Below are 16,191 nucleotides of genomic sequence, written 5' to 3'. Positions count from 1 at the left end.
AGGTGGTGGACCACTTTAGTACGGTTGCAGCATACAAGATCAATATCCAAAAATCAGTAGGATTCCTCCCACAGGAACAACAACAACAACAAAACCACAGAGAAGGAAACTAAGAAAGCAATACCATTTACAATAGCCAACCACAAACTGAGATGCTTGAGAGTGAACCTCATTTGAGACACAAAAGGCCAGTAGAAAGAAAACTACAGAACATTTCTCCATGACACAGGAAAAGATCTAAATAAATGGAAAAATGGTCCCTGTGCATAGACAGGTAAACACAATATTGTGAAAATGACAATCCTACCAAAAGCAATCTACATATTCAATGTAATCCCAAAACAAACACCATATTCCTTTTTCAAGGAGATTGAAAGGGAAACTGTCAAATTATTTGGTGAGGAAAGAGACACTAAATAACAAAGCACTTCTTAAAGACAGTAATAGAGTGGTAGGCTAGTACTCCCTCACCTCAAAGCCTTCTACACAGTGGTAGTAACCAAAACAGTATGGTACCAGTATGGCAGAGCAATGGAAGAGAATCCAGAATCCAGAAGAAATTAACCCATTTATCTATGGTTAACTGATATTCAACAAGGAAATAAAACCTATCAAATGGAGAAATGATAAGCTCCTCAACAAATGATTTTGGAAAAACTGGACTGCTACCTGCAGAAAGCTGAAACAAGATCCACATATCACACCATACACAAAAATCAACTCAAGGCAGATCAGAGACCTGGGAGTAAAGCCCAAAACCATAAGGTTCATAAAAAACAAAATAGGACCAAGCTTAAAAATTTCAGCTTACTGTATAAAGCACAGAAATGTGCAATCTGGAGAAGATAAAATTTACGAATGGTACTTTCTAAAGATTAAATCTCTGTGCTCATCATAAACTTTTTCCAATAGAGTGTGTGTGGAGGAGGGGGAGCCTACTTACTGGGAACAATCATTTTTTGCAACAGCATCGAAGACAAGGGTCTCTAAACAAAAGTTTACAGAATACTCTTAGATTTCCACAAGAAAAAAAGATTGATAACCCAACTACAAAATGGACAAAAGACATAGAAAGACTTTTCACAGAAGAACAAATTCAGGTGGCCAATAGGCACATGAAGAAATGTTCAGAATCATTGACGATAAAGAGATGCAAATCAAACCACAATAAGATATCATCTCACCCCAAAAGCAGTGCCAAAGTTCAATATGACAGCAAGCAATAGATGTTTGAGAGGATGTGAAAAAGTGAGAACTCTCCTACACTGTCGGTGGGATTTTAAAATGATGCAACCACTTTTGAAGACAGTTTGGTGTTTCCTTAAAAAGTTGAACATGGTAACTCCATATGATGCAGCTATTCCACTACTAGGAATATACCCCGGGGAATTAGAACTGAGACACAACTGGAGATTTGTATACCAACGTTCATAGCAGTGTTATTCACCATCACAAGAGCATGGAAACAGCCCAAATGTCCAACCACAACCGAATGGATTAAAAAATTGTGGTACATTCACACAATTGAATCCTGCAGCACTCAGGAGTAATGATTTATATAATGATTAAATACTATGTAACTTGAGAGACTGGAGAACAATATGCTAAGTGAAATAATGCAGGTTCATAGTACAAATACTGCCTAAGGCCATTATTGTTAAAATAGAACATTAACTAGTAAAACGTGTGGGAACTCAAGAGAGTGAGGGCTGAAGATAGGTAGGGGTGAAATGACAGGGTTTCACAGTTTGGTGGGTGGAGGGAAGAGGAAGGGAAAGGAGAAGTATCCAGGTGAAAAGATAGGATAATGATAGGTAAGGTCCAATGGTGATTAATTTTATGAAACATACTGCATGAGAATGCTTGCATGAAACAAAATGTGAATGAAGAATAGCATGAAAAAACATGTATATGAACTTTGTAAGCAAACCAATTTCTTAAAAGTGAGAGAAAAAAGAAGAAAAAAAGATTAGGTTGGCAGTAATTAACTTTCATACTTTTAGATTCATCTGGATTTTGCAGAGACAAGTGAGCAAGTAAATAGAAATCTGGTGGGTTAACTACCCCAGCCAGCATCCTTCAATTCTTGATAGTGGCACTTACTTCTGCAATTCCTCCAGAAATTGCTTTGGTGTACTGTCTTCCTAGGTGAGCTCTGAGCTAATGGTTCAAGTCACTTTTCCTACCATAATAGCTCTTGCTACACAGGTCAGAAAAATGATGAGTTGTGATGCTGGAGAAGAGTACTGGATATCCCATGGACTGGCAAAAGAACAAATAAATGTATCTGCAGACAATTCATCCAGGGTGCTCCTTGGAGGCAAAGATGGTGAAGCTTTATTTTACATATTTGAGGCACATTGTTAGGAGGAAGTGATCCTTAGAAATAATACAATATGCATGGAAAAGTGGAGGGTCAGCAAAAGAGATGAGAATTTTCAAGAAGATAGACACAGTACTGTAACAATGGGTTCAAGTATATCAGAGATGATGAGGGTGTGGCACAGGATACAGCAAAGTTCAGATACATTATTCATAGGGTCGCTGTGAGTTGTACTTGAATCAACAGCACCTAACAACACCACCAAACAATGTCAGGGATCCAATAGTTGCTAAATGTATCTATTTCAAATATGCATTCTGGAACCAGGAAAATCACTAACAGCATCAGCTCAGGTGTCCACTAAGAGGCAAACCTGGGATAAGACTTAAAAACCTGACTTTCTTACTCCTCTACTCTCGTGCACCACAAGGACATTTTTGGGTTCCTTGGAATTAGAATTGGTGTCAATTCAGAGTCAGTACCCAAGAATCAGAAAAATGTGACTATTTCCTTTTCCTCAATGAATTTTCTCTCCTAAAATGTTGTAGAAATTACCGGGTAAGGCTGGAAGAAAAAAAAAAGTAAAATTTTGACACTATAATGCGGTCCTTCCTTCCAGGAAGGGGATTGTGGATGTTCAAACTGCCAAAAGTCTGAGATTTGATTAAGTCTGTCACTCTGCTCTAATAATTCAAGTCTGAATTCAATTCACTAAACTAGAACCTTTCCTCTTGTACAGATCAGGTAAACACTTAGATTTTTCTATCTAATTAATTCCTAGGAATACCATACCTAAGCAGAATTTTGGAATGCAATTTACATAAATCAGACTATTCTGATCATTGCTTGACTCTGATGTCAATTACAGTAACCATGTCTACCTTCTCTTTGCCTGTTAAGTAGCTCTTTTCAAATGTACCAGCACAGCTTTTCTTGGATCACAATTTACACTTCAACTTTTGGTGCTCATTTAGACTTAAGTCAAGAAGCAAAAGTAAGTGGTGTAAGTGTTTCCTGAATATTCAGTAATATCTTGTAAGGCATCTGTCTCAAGTGATAATCTGGCCAATTTCCTAGGTACCGCTACATTCCACATCTCAGGCAGTACTCATTAAGTATTGTTTTGCTAAACTCCTCAGCTCTGACAGAAGGGTTGATTCTGTTGGCAAAGTTACTGAATAGAGTTTGAGGGTGAAAAGTTACTGCATTTTAATCATCTATCCACATGTTCTCATCTCAAGGTTTAGAATTCCTTTTTTCACAATGTCTTCGCTATAATTTCAGACTGTAGTTTTATCCACCAGCTGCTCCACAAAAGAAAAAAGAACAATCTCCTCCTATGTGATTTATATCTTCTGAAAAGCCTAAGGAGTGTGAGCTATGAGTTGGCTCCCACAGCACAGCCAAGAGTTGTTGTTTATTTGTTGATAGGTGCCCTCCAGTCAGCTATGACTGCAGTGACTTTATGAACAACAAATAGAAACCTAACTCTATCCTGTGTCATCCTCACAATCTTCACCATGTTCAAACCTATTCACTGTTTCAATGACTGTGTCACTAAATCTCCTTGAGGGTCTTTCTCTCTTTCACTGATCCTTCTCAGTATGTAGTCTTTTCCCAAGGACTGATATCTCCTGGAAATGTACCCAGTAGACTTTCATCAACAGCCAAGGACCAATATAAGAGAAAGCTTTCTGATTCTCATCCAGACTTTCACTCTAGTTCCATTAACTACTGCATTTCCATATCCTCCTAATACAAACTTAGGTCTCTTCAAGATTTTATCAACAGATGTAGAAATTACACACAATACATTGAGCTCCTGTGACCAGAAGCTCCCAAAATATTTCTTCTCCACCTCAGGCCATTTTACTCACACATGTGTATATGACCTTGAATCCTCTACTAAGGGTTGGACCAGACTCCTTCCCATTAAGCCATACCTTGATCAACATACTTCAAGTGATTCTAAGTCGGTTTCTTCATTATTAATTGCCTCATGATTGGGATGAATAGAATGAACTTGTTTAGACATTCTTGATGTTGTGGGAACAGAGAGATCCTTCACTGGTCCACCCAACCTTTGACTTAAATCTTAATCAATGTCCACTATATTCATCCCCTTCCTGAGTAACCATTTAAAAATCTCCACCCTGCTATGGTAAATCTTATCCCCAGAGTCTCATTTGCCTAAGAATCACACTTATATTACTTGTATCTTTAAAGCCTATAACGGGAAGTCTTTTCAAAAGAGCTGACACAGCTTCTTCAATTATTGTCTTGTTCTCTAGCAGCAAAACTACATGAGATTCCCATGGTGGAGAAGCTCCCATGATTAACATCTCTGCCATAGCCTCTGTAAAAGGCATATTCACTGAATGATTGTCCTAGATGAATGACCATAAAGCCATTCCAACATGCCTTGCATATGTAGAACATCAACTTCTTCCTCTGGAGTGCTCCATTTGTTACTTAGATGAAGAGAGGGACAGTTTCATTTGGAGGAATAAACAAACCTAATCATGTATTTATTGCATTTTAAAAAGCTAATCAACCCCTCTGGGTTAATCTGTTGTATGAACATATCTTGCAAAGTCATTTGTGACTAATACAGTTAACTGTGGATCTTGCATTGGCCCAAATACGCTCCTTCATTCTGAAACATTCAGAACCACAGATGCTGCACCTAAATTCATCACTCTTACAATTCATTTTAGTAATGGTTCCTCAGGAAGCTGCTGATAATGACCTACAAATTATGCATTTCCTCTATTACATGTCACCTGGTTACAATAGTTTCTATCTGCCCATCTGCCTCCTGGGCTATTTTTCTTGTGATCCCAGGTCAGAGAGGTATTTCTGATTGCTCTCACATGTTTTGGGTTTGGTGTTTTGTTTTTTCCCCTTTTTCAGGTAAAGTCTGAGATTAAGGGTTGTAACTCTATCCTGGGAGAATTTTTTCAGTTTTTATTTCAGCCATCTTATTTCCTATATTCTTTTCCTTTGCATATGTTGCCACTACTGATAGAAAAAAACTAAGGAATTATAAGCTTTGCTCTTTCCTCATATTCTTCTGTTTCTGCATGTATCAATCAACCAGTTTATCAGGAGTTTCCTCCACTAACTTCATATCCTGTAAGTCAGTGCTGGTTTTGGTAACTGACTGTCATTTAATAGCTGCATTATTCCATGTGTATTCATAATGCCCCCAGAGTCCAAAAATTTTTATTCTTTTTTTACCCCATTTTCTTCAAAAGTACATGTTAGAGAGAGTCTGGACATTTATAAAGAATCCCACTTCTGACAGCAATTGTTTTTATTATTTATCTGGTAAGATTAATAGCAGACTAGTTATGAGAAATCTTGAGTCAATGTAGTCCTAAATGCTTAACCTGTTATATAAGTCCATTATTGCTAACATCAACATTTCCTCCTTGGTTCTGTCCCCCAGCTCCTCTATGTCCCTTGGGTTCTTTGGTTCTCTGGAAGGTGCTCCAGAGACTCAGACCCATCAGGGGAATGACCTACATGATTGTAGATATGCAGGCTGGTTTTGCAGAAACTCATGAGCAATGGGCCAGGCTAGTTGCTGGGCTAAGTTAACAAGTCATGCTGCTGCTCCTGTGTTGGTGTCTTCACACACCCTCACAGTGTGGAAAGCACTCTCTTATATTGGTCCCATAGCTGTTGATGATTTGCAAGACCACATGTCCATAGTTAAGGTAGGTAGAGAACATTCCCCCAGCAAAGGCTAAGGATAGAAAAGCCAATTTATGAAAGTAATTTACTGACACCACATGCAAGTTGTTGATGAGCTTACTACAATTCTAATGCTAGACAGATACTAAAATACAGCTCTAAGTTTGGCAGAGCTAATAAGTCTGATAAGTAGAAAGGAAAATGATGACAGAGCATTGCATACTTGACAGTGTTGATCTCACACCAAAATAAAAAGCCATGCCTAGAGAAAAATCAACCTTAGAAGAAATTTAAAAAACAAAAAAAACCAAAAAAAAACCCCACAGATATCCTTTCAAATAAGGACAATAAAGTTTTTACTTTCTTGTTTTGGACATGCCAGTAGGAAATACCATTCACCAAGTAAGTACATCATGTCTAGGAAGAAATAAAACAAAACAAACACCTTTCAGCAATCTTTGGTAAGATGAATTGATGTAACAGCCATAACAATGGCATACAGAGGTCATCAAGATGGTGCATGACCATGCAACATTTTGTTTTGTTTGACACGAGGTCCTCATGCGTCAGAGACAACTTCACAGCTATTAAGAACACCAAATTCAAGCCTGCAGAAAACTTTACTTCCACAGTGCCAACAGATGGCAGCGGTCAGGAAATGAACAGACATATTGCACTGGGAAGTCAGTAGTCAGAGACCTTTCTAAACTGCTTGGGCAAGGATGTAGTTAGTTTAAAGACTAAGGCGAGCCTGATCCAAGTCATGGCCTTTTCAATTACTTGCTATGCAGCTGAGAGTTGGACAGTGGCTAAAGACGACAGAAGAATTGATGCCTTTGAGTTGTGGTGCTGGAAAACAGTACTGAATACTGAATGCACTGCCAAGAGAACCAAAGAATATGTCTTAAAGAGGGTGAAGTCATGGTGCTTCTCAGAGTGAAGGATAATGAAATTTTGTCTCAGATACTTCGGACACGTTGTTAAGAGGAACCAGTCCTTTAAAAAGGATGCCAGGCATAGAAAAGTGGAGAGTCAGGGAAGAGAGGAAGAACCTCAATGAGATGGCCTAACACAGTAACTGCACCATGTGCTCTACTGTGATAGAGATGATGAGGATGGCACAGGCTATGTCAGGGTTCACATCTGTCATTTGTAGAGTCCCCATGGGTCACAGTGGACTCAAAGTCACCTATCAACAGCGGCAGCTGCAGTAGATGGCGGAGAAAGCAGGTCAAAACGTAAACCGTTTCTAACCAAGCATCAGTAGGAAATAATGATTTTGTTCTAAGGAAGCTCCTCCAACCCAGTAAATCAAATAAAATAGGCAAAAACAACAACGTGAAGCTTTGTATATTTGATGTATAAACATCAGTGCATGTATACTGATTGATTTTGTACATGTTATGCACCTTCACTTGATTTTTGTCTGGGTAAAAGAAAAAAAATCTTTACTTCTACAGAAAATAGAAGAAGACTAGCAATAGGATAGCAGCTGTCTGACTGATAACAATGGAAAATGGACTGAGTTGGTGAAGCAGCATGCATATCATCATGATTACCTCCCGTTTATAGACCAGCCTCCTGGGACGGAGCTGACCAGAGCTGCCAGGGAAGATAAATCAATTCATTCCAATTAGACATGGTGACTTTACCACCTGCACTTAGAAAATCAGGCTGAAATCACTTTGAAAAGAGATCATCCCTCTTCCCCTCTCTATTCAACCAGAAGCCTCTGTCAGAAATGGACAGAAAATATGTCTTGACAGCTGAGTCAGTGGTAACTGTACAGAGCTGATATTTGCAATTTTGTAGGCTTTGCCAAAGAGCCATAGGCAGTCAGAACTGATTTCATGTATTGAAGCATTTCAGCAAATGCACCCATCTTACCTAGCCTGGCCATAATCACCGTGCTGTGGAGTGCTGGTTCACGAATCAACTGGCAGGAGCAGACAGGACAGAAAACAGGGTCAGGGAGGGGGTGTGATTTGCTCTATACTCTGGAGGTTTCAGAATTTTCTGGCAAGACAGGAAGAGGGGAGCCCAGCAGAAATGGGTTGTCACAATAAGAGTGTGAACAACTCAAGGCAAGGGCTCCAAGCCCATTCAAGGGCCACATCCTCCTACTGATGCCAGCCTTCACTACTTTCACCTCACCACCACCTCCTCTCAAAACCAGAGCAGAGACATTAGCTCCTAAAGGTCCTCTTCTGGAAAGATGAGGAAGCAGTCTCATGACAGCTCACAATAAAAAAAAGAAGTTAAGACTCACTTTCTTTTTCTTTTAAAATTCTTCCCACTGTAGCTGTCATTCATTAATGCCAAGTTGTTCCTTGAGTGTGGCAACACAACACAAGACAGAACAAAATCCTGTCTGGGCCTATGTCACATGCATCAGCTGTCAATCAAATAATTGTCATCCACTGGGATTTCACCAACTGATCTTCAGTGGATCACCAGGCCTTTCCTCCTAGTCCATTTTATTTGAAAGCTCCACTGAAATTTTATTTGGCATCGTACAAAGAAGCAAGTCTTAAAAAAAGACAAGTGAGCAGTGGATGCACACAAGGTACACTGGGTGGGAAATGAATCTGGGTTTCATATGATAAGTGACGATACTACCACTCACCTATTGTTAAGGGTACCACTGCCATCGAGTTGAATCTTATTTGTAAGCCATTTTGCATTTCTGAGGGAGTAAAACTTTATGGGAGGAGACTTTCCATCTTTCTCTCATTCTGCTGCTGGTAGTTTTGAACCTAACATTGTGGTCATTTGAATAAATATCACATCACAACACTGAAGATGCTTGTTATTAAAGGTTTCTGTTGTTGCATGCCATTGAGTCAGAATCAATCCACCGCTGACTCTCAAGCAGGTTTTCAAAGGGAGTTAATCACAGGAGAAGAGATTTACCATTTTTCTCCCACAGAGCAGCTGGTAGATTCAAACTGCTTGCCTTTGGGATTGCAGTGCAGCTTCTTATCCCCCTGTTGTTGTTGTTGACTGCCATTGAGTCACGCATGACTTATAGCGACCCTATGAACAGAAGACTTGAGGCCTTTCTATAACCATCGTTTCTTACCCCTACTGGTCACATAATACAGAGTTCAAGGCATATAGCAGAAAGTACTCTCCAACTTAATCTAGTATTATTGATCCTTTTCCAATCCAGAGAGCATCTCCTGCCTTGGGACCTGCATACCTGTTGCTCTGCCTTTCTAGAACAAGGGTTTCTCAAATCACCTGCAAAGCTCTGTAAAACACGTTTCTAGAACATTCTAAACTCTCATAATTCATAGAGTTGTTTCTGAGATCTTCTTGGTTTATAGAGATCTTCCAGTTCTAACAATTATGCCTCACAACCATTGTAACCTGTCTGAGGTCATGAATATCAAACCACGATGCCATCTTAATTTTTTAAGGTCTCAATTAGAAGAACTCTTGGGGTTTAGAGTAGCTTCTCACACTCACACAGGCTGTGAAGAGGAAGTGGTTTCATGTCCACTCTTGTCTTCCTAGCATTAGATGCTAATTTCTGACCAAATGTGTTTACTGCATCATCTTACTTCACAGGCTATAGTGAAGCTTCCAGATTAAGATGAGCTGGGAATGAGACGGGTTGGGAAAGCAAGCCCTGTGGATCTAGACCATTGATAGCCAGTCATCAAGGGAAAGGCCTAGGGGCCGGATGTGTTTCATCCAGTTGTAGGTAGGGGAAAAAAGTATCAGGTGAGGGCTTGAAGTAGCCACCAAAAATTATTTTTTTTTAAGAAAGCAGACGTCTGTTCACCACTCTTAGGTGATTGTTACTATTATTTTTTTTAAAATATTCCTATTATCTAAGGGTAAACTCTTTAATTCTAGTAAGCACAGAACTAGAAAAAATACAGATGAGAGAAATAAATAATGGTAAAATTAAGATAGTGTAAGCTTTGAGCCCTGTGTCTGACTACCAGATAGAGCCTCAGGAGAAGTCATGTCTGCTCAAAAGCATTTGCCTTAGTGAAGGCAGTCTTATCCCTTATAAAAACCAAACTCAAACACCAGCAAAGAGTAATGTCTTCAATACGACTCACAGAGACCAGACTCAAATCTAAATTATTACTTATTACATTAGTCAATGTTTCAGCTTGTTCCTTCATTGCCTCAACAGTGTCATCCATGCAGCCAAAATTAACCAGGGCACATTTGCTTTTATTAGAATTAGTTATCTTTGTTCCATTTGGAGGAGTGCAGCAGTTTGCAGGAATTATTCGTGCAGCAATAATTTACAGGCAAAAGCTTGGGTTTAAAATGGGAGGCTTGCTCTGGCCACTTGTAGCTCCCAGGCCTTATTAATTTCTTCTCTTGTAATAAGAGTTATCTAGAAAACTTAAAAAAAAAAAAAACAACCCTATCTAGGTCAAGCTACATTCCATCCTGAATCTATTATGGTCCCATGTATGCTGAGAGAACTCTAGGGGATGGAGAATGTGTCATCCAAATTGCAACAACTTTACTATTGTACTTCCAATCTGGGTTCTTCCACTACACTACTGCAATGATCTTCCTCCTTTAGTGTTCATAGGAGTTTCAACAGATACGTCTTGGAGAGGGTGCAGCCGGAGTGCTCTTTGGAAGCAAGAATTGTGGGAAGCCGAATATCAAATTTAATATTAATAATAAACCAAATGCTATATCAGGATGTAAGGGAAGTGTAATATAAGCTGGAGTTCACCCTGAGGCGCTAAGGCATTCCTTAAGAGTCATAATATTCTTAGTTCGTATTTACTTAATCTCTCCCTCCTGAGATTACCCTAAGGTAAACAATAGAGAAGAACTCTGCCTGATCTGCAAAAGACTTCCCCATGATTCTTTGTTTTTGATTTCTACTCCCTTGTGATTATCCTTTGTTTACCTTCCTGATGATTCTCAATAAATACACAGAGGGGCATGGCTTAGGTGCTTCAGTCAACAGGACTGTTGGCCCCCTGTCTTTACTCTCTCTTTTCTCATTCTTGGTTGTCTGTCTCATTATTACTTTACCCTCGGTCTGCAACAAAGAATGACAAGGCTTCACCTCACATGCATTGGGCATGCTTCTAGAAGGGGTTATTTCTTGAAGAATATGATGCTGGGAAGGGTGGAGGGTTAGCAAAGGAGAGGAAGACCCTCAAGTAGGTAGATTGGCATGATGACTGCTGCCATGGGCTCTTGTGTGTCAGGAAGTGTAAGGATAGCACAGGATAGGACAAGGTTTAGATCTTTTGGTTCAAAACCTCTACCCACCTAGAGCTAATGTGAGAAACACCCCCGGCCTCCAATAAAGAGAGAGAGAGAGAGAGAGAGAGAGAGAGAGACAAACAGACAGACAGACAGACAGACACCTTTTTCCATACCAGGCCAGGTTTAGCATTTTAGCCTGGCCACAGTGCATCTATGTGGAACTTCTTAGCTCTGCCTTTGCAGTGGGAAAGCAGTAAGATAAGATGTAAGCAGAATGTGGCTGTGTTCCAACAAAGTCTTGTCTGCAAAATGGGGCAGATCTGGCCCGAGGGCCTTCTTTTGCAACCTTATTTGAGACTATCCTTCCTTCTTACAAAACGCTTCTCTGAACAGCTTCAGCAACAAGCAAGGCTGCTGGTCAGGGTGCTGAACAGGTGAGCTTCTAAAGTAAAGCTATGGGGCTCAAAATCCACTGAGAGACTCCACATTGGAAGGTTTTTCACATTTCCCTTATTAAGGAATAATTTACCTGTAATAAAGAACTAAAGAATAAATCCAAGCCACGAACTGTAATGCTTAAGGATGCTATGGACAGAATACTGAATGGTTCAAGAAAGATTAAAAGCAGATGGAAGGAGTATACAGAGCCACTGTTCCAAAAAGAATTGGCTGAGACACAGAAGAATTTCAAGAATCAACATTTGAGCAAGAGGCAATGGTGATGAAGGAGGAAGTGGAGGCTACTGTGAAGGATTTGGCAAAAAGTATAGCCCCAGGAATTGATGGAATACCAGTTGACGTATTTCAGCAAACAGATGCTGCACTGCATGTGCTCACCAAGTTGTGCCAATAAATCTGGAGGACAACTAATTGCCAACTGACTGGAAGAGATCCATATTTATTCTCATTCCAAAAAAAAAGGTGACCTGACAAAGTGTGGAAATTATCGAACAATATCACTAATATCACACACTAGCAAAGTCCTCCTGAAGATTATCCAGAAAAAACTTGAACAATACAATGACAAAGAACTACCAGAAATACAGGCTGGGTTTAGGAGAGGTTGTGGCACTAGGGACATTACTGCCAATGTCAGGTGGATCTTGGCAGAAAGCAGAGGGTACTAGGAGAATGTCAGTGTTTCATTGACTTTGAAAAGGCATTTGAATGCGTGGATCACAATAAATTGTGGTTAACCTTGACAAAGAAAATGGGAATCATAGAGCACTTGAACATACTTATATGAAACCTATACTTGAACCAGGAAGCAGTTGTCAGAACAGAGCAAGGAAATGCTGCATGGTTCAAAATCAGGAAAGGAATGCATCAGGGATGCATCCTGTCCCTGTACCTTTTCAATATGTATGCAGAACAGCTCATTCAGGAAGCAGGGCTTTATGAGGAGGAGTGTGGCATCAAGATTGGAGGAAGACTTATTAATGAACTGCTACATGCTGATGACACAACCTGGCTTACTGAAACTGAGGAAGATCTGAGGCATTTGCTGCAAAACTCTATAGTCTTCAATACAGATTGAAGCTCAACATCAAGAAGACAAATATTCTCACCATTGGGCTAACTGGCAGCATCATATTAGATGGAGAAGAGATTGAGGTTGTTAACAATTACAGCTTGCTCAGATCCACAATCAACACTCTTAACACCAGCAGTCAAGAAGTCAAAAGACAAATTCCATTGGGAAAATCTGCTGTCACTGACCTCTCCAGAGTGCTGAAGAGCAACAGTGTCAGTCTAGATACAAAGGTGCACCTAATCCAGGCCATGGTCTTTGCAATTACTTGTTATGCTTCAGAGTCAGACAATGACTAAGGATGAAAGAGCAAGAATAGATGCCTCCAAGTTGTGGTGTTGGTGAAGAGTCTTGAACATACCATGAAAACAAATAGGTCTGTCTTGGAGAGGGTGAAACCAAGTCTCTCCTTGGAGGCTAGGATTTTGAAGGTCTGCCTCATTTACTTTGGGCACGTGGCCAGGAGAGATCCATCCTTAGAGAAGAACATCATGCTCAGAAGGGCGAATGGACAGTGCAGGAGAGGGAGACCTTGGATGGGATGAATTGACACAGTAACTGGAACAATGGGGTTTAGTGTATCAGAATTAGTGAGACTGGCTCAGGACAGGGAAGGGTTCAGAGCTGCTGTACGCTATACACTGCAGGCAACTCAATGGCACATAACAACAATAACATTCCAAGACAAGTTTGGAAGCAGGAGTGGCATCCACTTCCTAAATAACATGCCTCCAGAAACTATAAATTTTGATAAATGTCAATAGTTGTAGAGGGGCTTCAGGCCCTTTGTTCATAGGGTCACTATGAGTCGTGCTTGACTTGAAGACAATCAACAACATAATAAAGTACACTGATTTTTATAAGGATAAATTCAGTATAACTTGAAAAGTACATATATGTACATAAACTTTGCATAAGAATAGAACATTTCCATCACTCCCCAAATTCCCTTTCTTAACCACAAAGTTGACTCTTATCACAATGTTTTTGTTTTCAGTTGCTTTTAAATTGACTATGGCTTTTAGAATGGCCAATAAGCACATGAAGATATGCTCAAAATCACAGGCAATCAGAGAGATGCAAATCAAAACCACAGTGAGATACCATCTCATCCTAGTAGCAGCAGCAAAGTTTAACAAGACATCAAGAAATAAATGCTGGAGAGGATGTGGAGGGATTGGAGCTCTCATGCACTCTTGGTGTGACTGTAAAACATTACAACCATTTTTAAAGGCAATCTGGTGTTTCCTCAAAAAGCTGAACACAGAAATCCTACATGACTCATCTAGGAATTTATTCTACGGAAATCAATAATGAGATGTGAAGGGAGATATGTCTGCTTCTTATGTTAACACAAGCATTATTCACAACAGCAAGAAAATGGAAACAGCTCAACTTTACATCAATAAACAAATGGATTAAGAAACTGTGGTATATTTGCACAAAGGAATACTATGCAGCACTAAGGAACAACATTTTTGTCAAATATTATAGAACATGGGAGACTATCGAGAGCATTATGCTGAATGTAATAATTCAGCAACATAAGGACCAAAACCCAGTATTATAAAATGGAATGGCTACTAGTTAGATGTTGTTGTTGTTGTTGTTATGTGCCGTCGAGTTGCTTGCGACTCATAGCGACCCTATGCACAACAGCCCTAAACCCTGCTCTATCCTATGCCAATCTCACTGCCTCTGACACATCCATCCTGATTACCCCAGTCACTGAATCAATCCACCTCATAGAGGGTCTTCCCCTCCTGCACTGTCCCTCCACTCTGCCCAGCATGATGTCCCTCTCCAAAGACCTGTCTCTCCTTACAACATGTCCAAAGTATGTCAGGCGAGTATGTCAGGCGAAGCCCCAGAATCCTTGCCTCCAAGGAGCAGCCTGGTACTCATATCCAAAATGGGAAGAGGAGAGAAAGGGGACTGGAAAGAGGGGAGTGTGGAGATCAGTGGAAAAGCAGAGTTTAGTGGGCACATTTGAGAGGTGGGAGTGGAAGGTTTAGGAAAGACTCAATGAAGACTCCACAAGGCGGGGAAATAGGTGTAGATCAAGAGTGATTGGTTTTATGAAAAACAATGTTTATGAATGACTGCATGGAACACAATGTAAATGAAGGAGTGTACACAACTGAAACATAATGTAAATGAATTATTGTATGCATACCAACTTAATAAAAGACACTTTTAAAAAACAACTATGACTTGTAGTGACCTTATGAATGACAGATGAGTCTTGCTCTATCTTGCACCATCCTCAAGATCTCCATCATACTCATTGTTGTAGTCAGTGTCAATTCATCTCATCAGGGTCTTCTTCTATTTCCCTGACCTTCTCCTTTCCCAGTATGATGTCTTCTTCCAAGGGCTGACCCTTTTGGTTTGTTTGTTTCAGTGCAGTATGTCAATTCTTGCACCTGGAATTCTTAATTTAATCTTCCTATTTCTACAATCCACAATACATTGCAGACTGGCCCACCTGGCTATTCTGAACCTTCACTCAGTTGCATGACTTCATTTAAAAATAATCAGGAACACTGGGTCCTTTGTGTTATAGGCAACTTACGCATGAGTCCTGCAGGAACAGGAGGAACGTTTTATCTCAAGTAGGTGAAGTCAGCTTTGTGCAAAGTGAAAAGGACAGAGTTTACACTCAAAGAGTTTCTGCCATGCTGAGAGCCAAAAAAAAAAAAAAAAGGAAGAAAGAAAAGTGGCCATGAGGTTTTAGAATATCTGCAACACTGATACTGGGAATATTCTTCACCATCATGAAGGTGAAATAAGGAACTGGATTCAGCCTCTCAACAAGGATAAACTAACTATAGCTGCCTGTTCTTGTTGTGGAGAGTCGGGTCAGAATCAATCTATAGCTGATCTTCCAGCAGGTTTTCAGAGGCAGTTAATCACATGGTAGGAGTGTACCCATCCTTCAGCAAAGCAGTTAGTGGATTTGAACCACGTGCTGACTACAATGATCTATAATGGCACATGGATAGTGCAGACTAAACAATTATTTTGATGCCTCATTTTTAATGGATTCAGTTTAATCTTCCTCCGCTTCAGCTTGAACTTGCATATGAGTAGTTAGTGGTCTGTTCCACAATCAGCTTCTGGCCTAATTTTCAAAGCTGATATTGAGCTGCTCCAGCAGCTCTTTCCACAGATGAAATCTATCTGATTCCTATGCATACCATCAGGTGAAATCCATGTGTATAACCTGCGTTTATATTTCTTATAAAATGTATTTGCAATGAATACGTCATTGATTGTACAAAATTCAATCATTCTATATCCAGCTTAATTTCTTTCACCAAGCTCATGTTTTTCAACTACTGATTCTTCTCTGTTCCCAACTTTTGTGTTCCAGTCACCCATTATTATCAATGCATCTTGATTGCATGTTGGATCGATCTCCGACTGTAAA

At 39.9% G+C, this 16,191-nt stretch overlaps 1 protein-coding gene across 1 annotated transcript in view; it reads right to left on the bottom strand.

Moving 5' to 3' along the window:
• Nucleotides 1–16,191, bottom strand: part of LOC102846976 (sodium/potassium/calcium exchanger 3-like) — a 724,594-nt gene that overhangs the window by 550,254 nt on the left and 158,149 nt on the right. The window lies entirely within an intron of this gene.

The sequence above is a fragment of the Elephantulus edwardii genome, unplaced genomic scaffold (assembly GCF_000299155.1).
Source record: "Elephantulus edwardii isolate Elephantulus edwardi_28Jun2011 unplaced genomic scaffold, EleEdw1.0 scaffold00172, whole genome shotgun sequence".
Taxonomy (NCBI): Eukaryota; Metazoa; Chordata; class Mammalia; order Macroscelidea; family Macroscelididae; genus Elephantulus; species Elephantulus edwardii.
This window is presented reverse-complemented; position numbering and strand designations above follow the sequence as displayed.